The sequence below is a fragment of the Arachis ipaensis genome, chromosome B4, assembly GCF_059453495.1.
Source record: "Arachis ipaensis isolate K30076 ecotype BB chromosome B4, ASM5945349v1, whole genome shotgun sequence".
Taxonomy (NCBI): Eukaryota; Viridiplantae; Streptophyta; class Magnoliopsida; order Fabales; family Fabaceae; genus Arachis; species Arachis ipaensis.
The window spans coordinates 28,511,129-28,524,200 of NC_142439.1; positions in this window are offsets into that span (position 1 = coordinate 28,511,129).

Below are 13,072 nucleotides of genomic sequence, written 5' to 3' on the forward strand. Positions count from 1 at the left end.
GACTTTTGAAAGAATAATATTGCATTATCACTCTTTTTATTTTAAAACTCAGAGTGGCTGGGATGGATACGATGCCACCATATAGATAGACTACTGAGAAACTTTTGTGTTTGAGGTGTAGACAGAGATCTCATTCTAAATTTTTAATGGTATTTATAGAACCCAAGTTGCTTTTGTGAGTTTGTCGTTTAGTAACTTTTTCAAAAATCCATAATATCTTGCATTTCAATATTATAGTCAAAATCCCATGCAAGTATCTTATTATTTGTTTTTTATTAAAACACGTACATATTCATCGTATAGTAGTTATCAACAATTTTTCCATTGATAGTAACAATGGAATTTTTTAAGATAATAAGTTAATATAATTGTGTACCATAAATCGATAATAATGATTTAAAGAATATAAAGTCTAATGTTAAAAATAGTTGTCTGTATTTAAGTGTATCGTTTATCATCAACCGTTTCAAAAGTTAAATCAGTGTTAATATACGATTAATCAATTAAATTTGTTAGTGATAATCTCAAATTCTCATTGAATTAAAATATAACGGTTAAATATAATTAATATCTACATTATATTTATTATGATGCCAATTTTTAATTACAAATATTTAGAGTACAGAAGATTTAACAAAAATATGTTCAATAACACTCTTGTGATTGTTACTCCATTTTATATTTTGTAGATCAAATGAGTGGTCGAAAACATTATCTCTAAATACATTTAGCTTTGACACAACTACTACTTATTACTAGGTATACATTCCAATATATTATGATTAACAAAGTTCATTTATAATTTTATGTTATATATTATATGTTTTGTATTTTTATTCCCAGTTCCTTTTTCTTAACTCTTATTTAGTTATTTTCAAACATAAATTATGAATTTTATAGTTACAATTCAAAATTACACTATACAGTATATATTATCTTAGATAAACATTTACACCAACAAATATGAATAAATTTATCTGTTTAGAATTAAATGTACTAAATTTTAAATTTTATTATCTATTATATAAAGATAGTAGAAAAACAAACAAATCAATATTTTAAGAAAGATATCAATTTCACAAGGCTTTTTTATTGTAGTTATTGTATAATTACTCGTGCTTTTATCTTTGTTCAGTAATTATGATGAATTATATCCAAAAGATCAAATTGATGTGAATGTACAATATTTTTAATAAATGAGCTTTATAAGTTTAACATTAATTTACAAGTTATTCACCGAATTCCTAAGAAATATAATATTTTTTATTTATGTTACAGAGTATAATTAATTGAACTTGTCCCGATAAGCCCAGTCCTCTTTTAGTTAAATTAATGAATAATACCCCAAAGCTAATTCATAAAAAAATTTAGTTGAATGCTTTAGTTCTCGACAAATTTTAATAACCAAATTGAATTAGTCTTCAAACTTTTATTTCCTTAATTAAATCAGTCTTCATAACAAAGTATTTATCTATATTTACTTGAGTTACTGATATAAGAATAAAATAAACTTTATAAGGATTATTATATTTTGTTTTTAAAGGTATAATGATGTATTTTTTTAACATGGCTTTAATTGGTATAAAAATCTTGACAAAAGAGTATTCATAATCTGTTTAAAATTGTATTTTAGTAAATTTAAATATTTTTAAAGAGATTGTATTCTATAAATTTTAATGTCACATACTTTTAGAAAAATTTTTTAATTTGATATAACTATAGACATTGCAAAAATATAATTAAAGATTAAAAAGACCAAATATAAACCCAACTATAAATGTGGTTATATTCAACTGTGTCAAACCCTTGTGTATTACTCCTATAATTAGACCTCGCAAAATTATAAGCCCACCTTATCCATAAGCAAATAATTTGGCGCCAAGGTCCAATTTTTTCCCACCCTAACTGAGTAACTGGTGGGAATTAGAAATTTGATTGAGGAAGCATAGATGGAACACATGAGAAGACATGCACCAGGAAGCGTGATTTTTGGTAATTTCCGAAACTGCCCTCAACTTTATCTTGTGCCACCCTTTTCTATCCCTGAAACAACTCAGTAAAGGTTATTTTAAGGAAAAGAAAGATAAGTACTCAACTGGGTTGCCTCTTACTCACAGACTTCTCGTGAACACCCATCCATTCACCTATAGTCTTTTCTTTCTGTGTGAGAGTGGGGGTTCAACGAAGATTTCAAGGTGAAGATTTGCATTGATTTTCAATCCCATGACCCATACAAGGCAAGGTTGAACGAATATTTGCACTTGAGAATCTCTGCAACCATCGCATGAGTGAATATACAGAGAAGAAAAGGACATTGGACATAAAGTTGGAGAGCACGTTAATGTGCACTATTACTCGAGATCTTTTCATGCATTGCGAATCATGTGAGTGTACCTGACTTGTCTTTTCTACTTTGTATGCATCGCTACTTTATTCTGGTTTACTATCATCCATGTGAGTGCCTGTTTATAGCTATGAGAATTGGATGAATAGCGATGACTGGGCCGTTAATGTTTTGGTCACTCAACGTATCAACACCCCTTTGCGTTGCAAAAATAATGTCTACAAACGGTCTCCGTCTCAGTGTTAGTGACCCGCCGATGCTCGAGTGATGGGTGCGTGATCGTAAACCCTAACAGCGGCAGGGTGTTGCAGAGCACGCTGCATAGTTCACGACAGGGTTTGGTCCTTCCTACCCATTACCAACAAAACTATGTTGGGCCTACAAAAATGGGCCACAAAGTAACAACAACCCAAATGAGACATCTCATCAGACGCCCCAAATATATCATCACTAAAAAGTAACAACAACATAAAATGAGTGTTCGCCCGATATCCATTAATTTTGTTTCAGCCCAATCTTTTTTTTTTCTTTTGAAATAAGCCAAATAACTAAATCCAAACCCAGACCGTCATCAAACTCGGCCATACCCCAAACCCGCTTCTTCACTGGAGTTCTTGTCGTAGGCCTCCGTTGCTCTTCATCGCCAAAATCCATGGCTACCTCCACTGGCTCGTCGTTGCTCAATCTGGATGTTCGTAAACTATGAAACAATACCTGTGATAAGCCGTGGCCCTAAACAACCAAATATAACGACTTGGGTTAGGGTAAACTCTGAAGGCCCAAATTCACCTCCACATCAAGCAAAAGCCCTAATCTTGGTAGAACCAACTACCCTATTCGTGACTTTTGTATTTTCTTTTCTCCGAGGATCTCATCAATCTCTCAAAGTTGACATCTTACTCGCCATTGGCATCCTTCCTCACACGTTTCAAGGCACCACATTACCTTTCCCCTTTTTCTTCTCTTCGAAGCTCCGCTATCATCTTGTCCTCGTCTTCCCAAAGTCGCGACTTCCCCTCCTAGGTGTCCTGCCTTCACATCTTCGTCCCAGCTTTCACTTAGTACCAAAACTCAGGTTGTTATTTGTTGGACCCATTCTTTTCCTAACAAATTAGGTTGCCATGGTGCTGATATATTTTCTCTGCATGCTGTTGAAAATGAATTTTAGTGTAACTCTTCACTGATGAGCTTAGTTGCTATTCTTGAAAAAAGATTTTAGGATACTAAAATTTAAGATTCATTGTTTATATTGTGTAAGATTTCTTATGTTCAAGTTAAATATAGTAATTTTCTATTTTTTGGGTCATCATAAATTTATAACCATGGGAATAAATTATTACAACAAGGAGGCTATAATTCAAAAAAAAAAACAACTATATATATATATATATTGAAATCAATGGTTTTTTAAGAAAAGTTAAGATCAATAAAGAAATATAAAATGATAAACTTAAAATATGATAACTTTTTTTGGATATTAATACCAGATATTATATTGTGCAACATATTTTAACAGTAATGTCATATGTTGATGACCTCTTATCTATATATAACAGTTGGGAAAAAAATTTATTTGAATGAAAGTTTTCTAAGATGATAAAATTTATAAAAAAAAATCTAACTTCTTCTGCTTGTATTAATTATTATTGCATAGTTAGATTTTATTTACTTCATTGTGATTTTAGATTTTAAGCTTATCTTTCTTATTGCAATGTTAGTCTACAACTTTGAGTTAAAGTTATGTATAAATTACTTGGATTTACAAATTCTCGGTTCATCAACGAGTACAACTAGAATCACTCAGACTAAGCCAGGTAACTCAAATATATGTTTATGATGATTATAATTGATGCTTCAATTGTAGCCTTAGTGCAATAGGTATGGTATCGTGTCAATATGCCCAACAAAAGGCTCTTTTCACGGCTAATGGTGACAAATCTTCGTAAGAAATTTAATAAAAACTACATAATTAAATTTAAGACTTCTTACTACATTGTGTAGTGTAATTTAAACACCTATGGCTATTTCAATCGCAATCAATATTTGATTTGAATAGATACTTTGGCTACTCATGCATAGCTAGTAGTTTTTATTCTTTAATTTGTACTCCAATGTCATCGACCTTGCAGGAAGTCAACGAGGACTCATTTTTCAGGCACAAAGAACATTAGCAACAAAAATTGTAGTGGAGTAAAGCGAGAAACCTCAGTTGAATCCTCTAGAAAGGCGACGTCGTAACAGGTCAGTGGTAAGTGAACACTTTTTTAGACTTTTTGACAATAGTAACAGGTCAGTTGCCACATGGGACCTTTTGTGCACCCATTTTAAATTGGATATGACATGATGATTTAAAAAATAAAAAATTCCAAATTGCTCATTTTTTAGGCAGTGATTTGTTGTCTAATCAAATGTTACTACAACCTCGTAAAGTACCATTACCCTTATGTTGGGGTGGGTGAAAAATTTCCATGACTCCCATAAACTAATGTCATTTGTTTTTCGTTATTAAAATATTTGAAAACAAAGAATAAGCCATTGAGTACATTAAGAGCACTAATACCCGAATAAAGACGAGGGCTAGAAATAAGTGACTTAAAAAGTTTAGTAGAATGTCAAAGAATGTTAACCATTCCATCTTGAAATAAATTGTAACGACCCAATGTCTAGTACGTCATGATCATACTAGAAACTGAGCGCTACCAACTTGTCTTCCTAATTATTATCTATTATTTATTATATGAGCCTTATTCGTTGTTAAAAGCATAGTTATTTTGCGAGGTACTTTTTTTTAAAAACGTTTGGTTTAACAAACAGAATCATTCATAATCAATTCACAACTGATAATAGATAAAACAGTTATAAACAACCACACATAAATACATCACAAGCAGTTGACAATATTCGGTGATCCAGCCTTTATTAGAGTATAGACATTTAGTTAGAATGTCATCAAAAGGTGGAAGGTCGTCTACTACTCCTCTACACGATCATACATTGCCATATGACGTCCCACTGGTACTCCATCAAGTAGCCACACTACAAGAGTCTCGTACACAGGATTTAGGCTAAAGTGTGCATACAAACGGGGTGCAGACGTTGGCTGGTCTCACAATATATACATATAAATAGAGAATAAGATTCACCCTAGACTCAGAAGACTACCTAGAGCAGAATCATTTTTGCGAACGATCGTTAGTGAACTACGGAAGGGTACTCATGCTTCCATGTGAAGGGGGAAGGGAGAGAGAAGGGGTAAGAACTGTGGAGTTCTTAGTAGGGCTGGGGTTATTAGTTAAGTTCATTAGTTCTATGTTGTTTCACTGACGAATAGCAGAATACAGAGAAGTAGTAAACAAAGATACAGATAAATAGAGAAAATAGAGAAAACAGAAAGAAGAACACAAACAAAAGAATACAAGAAAATAAAACGCAAATACAAAGAATAGAATACAAACAAACAAAGCATACATTCATTCAACAATCATAACAGAGGAAATGCACAACCAAGTATGATGCATGTCTGTCCTATGCAGGCCATGAGCTCATGTGTTGGTTTACACCTTGCATCCCGACATTACCTAGGAACTAGTCCTAGATATGGCTTCCCATTGTGTCCTTCGTGCATACGTGTCGGTGGTAAGAATACCACTCCTTCGTGACTACCGGTAGTCTACACAAAGCTCGACCCCATAATATACGCACAAGGGGAAACAGTGATCCTCAGTTCGTGGGCGTCCCCGAGATCAACACATAAACAAAACAGAGATCCTCAATTCGTGGGTTTCCCCGAGATCAAAGATTATCAACAGTTCAAGGGTTATTTCCGTAATCAATGATTATCAATTCATGGGTTTTTCCCGCACACGAAATAGTTAATAGTTCGTGGGTACTTCCTGTATTTAACATTATCAGTTCGTGTGTTTTACTGCTCTTCTCTCTCTGTCTCTTTACTCTGCTCTGATATGATTACTCTTTTCTTTGTATCTATATTACTCTTTTTCTCTTTACCTCTTTACTCTGGTCTAGTTACTCTATTTTTCGTGTTTCTCTATTCTGCTCTGATTTCTCTGCTTAATGTATGTATTTAAAGCTTATGTAAATTTCGGTATGAATAGTTAGCCTGCCCCACGTGTAGGTTCATTAAGTCTATACTAAAACAGTTTAACTTTTCATATTATATCTAACCCTAGGCGCAACTTAAGAACTAACTATGTTGCTCCTAGTTTGTTCACTAATCTCTGTTGTTTTCTGTCCTTAAAACTTTACGGACTTTTTCTCCGATTTTCATCTCTTCTTTAACTTTTTATCTTTCCTTTATCTTTGCCTCAATAATATGTTATTACCACTCCCTAAGTGTTTTATGAAGGTAATTATGAGATTCTACGCTTAAAGTTGTCTTTCTAAATGTTTTTACAGAAAACTGCATTTTTTGCATTATTTTATTATTTTTATTAAAATATTATTTTTAATTAAATATTATTATTTATTATTTTATTATTATTTGTTATTTTATCATTAAATTTTTGAAAATTACCCCACTTTAACTTTTAACCTTTAAAAGTTACTTTTTACCACCCGTAACTTTTAATATTTCTACTTTAACCACCCTAACTTTCAGAAATTACCAAATAACCCCTCAAACACCAAAATAATTACAACCTTGCCCTTTTTAAGATATAAAAGGTGTTCTTCAATGTTCTTCACCATACTCAAAGTGTTCTTCGTAAATTCTTCAGATTCTTTCTCTGTTTTTACCCGTTTTTCAATCTTTTCAACAACCGATTTTCACCAAAATTCATAATAAATTTTCAGCCACTAAAATCCCATCTTTTCCATATGATTTTAACACAAATTGAACCCCAATTTAGGCCTAGGGTTTCGTTTTTCCAGCAGCTCCAAGAACATGAACTCAAAGCTTGAATATCATCAAATTTCATCAAAATTTCACCAAATTTTCAACAAGAATCACTCATATAAATCATCAATTTCTAGCACAGCCAAACCATAACATAATCACACAACTCAAACATAATCAATCAAGATTAATTTCATCAAACCCTACCTGGTTTTGCTGCTCCAAATTCAGTTATACTTTCAGGTAGTCCTTAAGCACTTTTTCCTCCTAAATCACAACAAGAACAACTTTAAATCCACAAACCCTCAACTGATCAAATCTCTCTCAGCATGTTAGGAAGGGATATCTCACCTTAGACTTGCTGGAAATTAACGTTTCTTGGCCCTCAAGTCAAGTTAAGCATGTTTCCTTGAAAACTGAATTCAAAAGGGAAAGGAACATCCATCTCACCTTATTTCCAGCCTCGATAAGTTACATGGTTATGTAGAGGAAGAAGAGAGGATCATTTTGGTAAAATCGGAGTTTTGATTTGAGTTTTAGTTCAGAAGAAATCAAGCTTTGAAGATTTATGGACCAAGAACTTTCTCTCCTTTTTCTCTTGATGATTTTCGGCCACAATAAGCAAATGAGGCAGCCTTGGGGGTTTTGGGGGGTGTAGGGTGAGTTGTGATTGGTTGAATTGGAGGTGGGTTAAAATAATATTAAAATATCTCAGGTGTGTAACTACTAAAACTAGATGTATCGGAACACTTGTAAAAACATCTCTAAAAATTATTTTCTGAGCTACTAGCATAAATAACACTAGTAACATATTTATTATGAGAATAAAACATGTATGATGAGTTCTTAACATTGCTAAAGTCATCAAAGATTGCTGGTGTTAAGCTGCACCAGTAAACTGTGAATTCGGTTAAACCGATTTCCTGTTTTTAACTAAAACTGACCAGGTAACCTTATAATATCATTCAAGCAGCTTCTAATACTAATATAATGATAATATTATACTATTATCTCTCTTCTCTCATGAATCGAGTCTGGTTCATCAAACTGAGACTATTTACGGAAAAGAGAATCAAAACTCCTAACCGATACGGTTCAAAAACTAGGTTCTTCGTGACTGCGTTATCGAGCTTGCCTCAGAAAAGGTCCTAGCTTAAAGATGACATAATGACAATGAGGATTGAGATGCTTGATGATATATCAGAGGTGTTTCCTTTACTGATCTTCCGGAGAAATCCGTACCTGATGCCAGGGCATTTTGGCCAGTTTCACTGACCTTTTCTTTACTGTTTTTAGGGTAGTTTCATGCATTTTCTTAGGAAATACGCTAGTTTTGGGTAGATATTCACTTACACCTGGATTCAAGCATACATTGTGCATTTTACATGATTTCATGAGAATTTTGCATGAATTTAGTAACAAATTGTATGCTGCATTACCCATGACTTGGACTAGAACTTTGATGCACTCTATTGCTTGATTTCAGGACCAAAGGAAGCAAGGAATGGGAGGTAACTTGCAAAGTTAATGAGAAAAGTGACTACCAATAACGCTCTCGAAGCCATCATTACCCACGTTAAGAGTCACGTTAACTAAGTTAAAGTGAACTCTAATGTGAAGAAGGGAATTTGAGCCAACGTTAGTGACACTTAACATTATCACTAACGTTGGCCAATGCTCATAAGTGGCCACGTTAGAGTCCACGTTAACTTAGTTAACGTGGCCTCTAACGTCAAAAGGGGGAAAGGAGGCAAACGTTAGTGACATTCAACATTGTCACTAACGTTGGCCTAAGTGCACAATGCCACGTTAACTCTCACGTTAACTTGATTAACGTGGGAGCTAACGTGAAGAGGAAAGGGTGGTCGACAACGTTAGTGACACCCAACATTGTCACTAACGTTGGAAGCAACCACACAATCCCAAGGAGCCACGTTAACTTCCACGTTAACTTAGTTAACATGGAGGCTAATGTGAAAGAAGAAGGTGATGGCCAACGTTAGTGACACTCAACATTGTCACTAACGTTGGAAGGAACCACACAAGCCACCATGAGCCACGTTAACTCCCACGTTAACTTAGTTAACGTGGAAGCTAACGTGGATGAGTAAATAATGAGCCAACGTTAGTGACACTCAACATTGTCACTAACGTTGGGGATGGCTAAGCATGGCCACGTTAAAGAGCCACATTAACCTAGTTAACGTGGACTCTAACGTGAGACATGGGGGACACATTGGAACGTTAGTGACAATGTTGAGTGTCACTAACGTTCTCGAAGGATGGCAAGCCCACGTTAAAGAGACACGTTAACTAAGTTAACGTGGGCTCTAACGTAGGAGCAAAGGGGGCTTTTCAACGTTATTGGGAAAGTTGAGTCCCAATAACGTGTGCGAAGGACCTAGAGGCAACGTTAGTGGCAACGTTTGTGCCACTAACGTTGAAGTTAACGTGGCTTTTACTTAGAAAACGTTAGTGAGAAAGTTGATTGTCACTAACGTTCTCGAACTCATATTTTCACTAAACGTTAACACCCCTAACGTCCTGAGCAAAAGTCTCTGCCCACTTCACACTTTCTCTCTGCAAGTAAAGCCAAGCCCAAATGAAGAAGAGAACTGCTTCAAACTCAAGATCCAAAGGCCCAAGACTTGAAGAACCAACTAGAAGATGAGAAGAGTAGTATATATAGGAGTAGCTTTGAATTATTTAAAGAGTCCCTGGGAGTTGGAAAATAGCATAGAACTACTTCCTGTATTTTACTTTCTTTGCTCTTCTAGTTTTCATCATGTATTCTCCATCTTTGTTTTCATTTTCTAGAGCTATGAACAACTAAACCCCCTTCATTGGGTTAGGGAGCTCTGTTGTAATTTGATGGATCAATACTAGTTTTCATTATTCTTCTTCTATCTTTTCTCTTGATTTTACTTGAAAGCTTTCGATCTTCATCTAATTGGGGAGTTATCTTGGGAAAGAAACTATTCATACTTGGATCTCTTCTGAACCTTGGAAGAGGAATGAAGAGATCAAGCTAGAAATGCTTTCTCATGCTGGACCAAATTGGGTTAGGATGGATACGTGACTATAATCCTCTCAATGCTTGATTTGGGAAATGCATGTGGTATAATCAGTGACCATACTTCATCTCTTCTCATGAGAAATTGACCAAGGAATTGGCTATTGATCAAGATTTGAGAGATTGGATTACAAGAAATTGTAATTCAATCACTTAAGATTGCCAAGGAGATCAATGAGTGCATTGATTGAGGAAGAGATGTAAATGAGATTGATCCGGAGAATGCAACATCTCCTAAGCCCAATGAACTCCCCATTTCTGATCTTACCCATTCTCTTTAATTTCTGTCATTTACATTTATGAGCAATTCTCCCATTCCCATTTAAGATTCTGCAATTTACTTTCTGCCATTTACTTTCCCGCCATTTAATTTTCTACAATTCTCAACTCAATTTCTGATTCGCTCAACTAGAACATTCTTCTAATTAAAGTTGCTTGATCAATCAATCCTTGTGGGATTCGACCTCACTCTATTGTGAGTTTTTACTTGACGACAAATTCGGTACACTTGCCGAAGGAAATTTGTTACGAGATAAGTTTTTCGTGCATCAAGTTTATGGCGCCGTTGCCGGGGATTGATTGTGCATCAACAATGATTAGATTGGAGGATAACTAGATTGAGCATTTTATTTTTGTTTGATTTAAATTTCTGTTTGAGTTATTTACTTCCTATTTTAGTTAATTTCTTCCCTTACCCCTACTTTTCATTTGTTATTTACACTTCATCGCACTAACCCACTAACTGTTTGATATATTGCATCACTCACACTAACAGTAATTCTGACAGATATACTTTCTGCACCTATTCTCTTTGCTTGTACTTGTTGGTTGTATGACAGGGAGAAGAAGCGGGGCTTCAACTTCCTTTGATTCTGAACCTGAGAGAACCTTCCTTATACTAAGGAGGGAGGCAAGAGACAAACGTGTAGTTGGTGCTGAAGAAGAGGAGGAACACTTTGAGGAATACTTTGAACCAAACATGGAAGAAAACATGGAAAACCATCATGAAGAAGAGGCTCACAACCATGGCGAAAAAGGTTGAGCAAATCATGCTGGGGAGGATAGAAGAGTTTTAGGCTCTTACATCAATCCAAACCCAGGAAACTGTGGAAGTAGCATTCAAAAGCCAACCATCCATGCCAACAATTTTGAACTGAAGCCACAGCTCATCACCCTTGTGCAGAACAACTGTTCGTTCGGAGGAAGTGTCCAAGAGGACCCAAATCAACATTTAACCACCTTCTTGAGAATATGTGACACAGTGAAGTCTAATGGTGTTCATCCTGACGCCTATAGACTGCTCTTATTTCCATTCTCACTCAGGGATAAGGCAGCCAAGTGGCTGGAATCTTTCCCAAGGGAAAGCTTGACAACTTGGGAAGACGTGGTGAACAAATTCTTAGCAAGATTTTACCCTCCTCAAAGAATCAATAGGCTGAGAGCTGAGGTTCAAACTTTCAGGCAACAAGATGGTGAGACTCTATATGAAGTATGGGAGAGGTTTAAAGACCTAACAAGGAGGTGCCCACCAGATATGTTCAATGAATGGGTGCAGCTGCACATTTTCTATGAAGGGCTCTCTTATGAGTCAAAGAAGGTCGTAGACCATTCATCCGGAGGATCTTTGAACAAGAAGAAAACCATTGAGGAGGCTATAGATGTCATTGAAACAGTAGCAGAGAACGACTACTTCTATGCTTCCGAAAGAGGGAACATAAGAGGAGTAATGGAGCTAAACAATGTAGATGCTCTGTTAGCCCAAAACAAGCTCATTACCCAACAGCTGGCTGACCTCACCAAGAAGATGGAGAGAAACCAAGTAGCAGCAATTTCCACTTCGTCAACAACCCAAGAAGGAGTGAATGAAGAAGCAGAGGGTAGCCAGGAGCAGGCCAACTACATTGGGAATTCACCAAGGCAAAACCATGATCCATACTCCAAGACCTACAACCCTGGATGGAGGAATCACCCAAACTTTGGGTGGGGAAATCAACAAGACCAAAGCCGTGATCAAAGACGCCCAAATCCAAACGATGCAGCCACCCAACACTTCACATCTAGACCATATCAACACCACCATAACAATACCTCTCCACATTCATATCAAGGCCAGAACAACCCTCCTCAGCCTGACTTATCATCACTTGATGAAAGAATCTCAAGGATTGAAAATCTACTTGAAGGCATATGCAAGGATATCCAAGACAACAAGGTGTTCAAGGAGGAAGTGCGAGCCAGTTTCAAGAACTAGGGAGACACAATCAAGAGGTTGGAATCTCAAGTAGGATATCTCTCTGAGCAAATTCCCAAAGCCACAGATGGATTCCCAAGTGACACAGAGAAGAATCCTAGAGGTGAAACAAAGAAAGTAAGATGGGAAGATTGCAAGATGGTCACTATAAGTGATAAGGAGATTGAGGACAAGCCAATCAAGCTGTCAGAACAACCTGAAGATACCCCAACAGAGGAGGAGGGAAAAGAATACCAAGAACCAGAAATATCAAAACAGGAGCTGCTGAGACTTTATGCACCTTTTCCCCAGCTGCTCAATGGTGCTGTGGAGAAGAGAATATACTCAAGATTTCTGGACGTGTTTGCATCTCTGCATGTGAACATACCATTCATCAAGATTATCCAACAAAGACCCCGGTTCATCAAGAGGGGAGACCTTAGCCCAGAAGCCAAGGGGTAGTTTGAACTCGTGAGGAGGTCTATTCTCCCAGCTGCTAATAATTCAGAGGTAAATATTAATCGAGCAACTATGGTACATTGCCTAGTACAAGGTGGAGAAATCAACGTG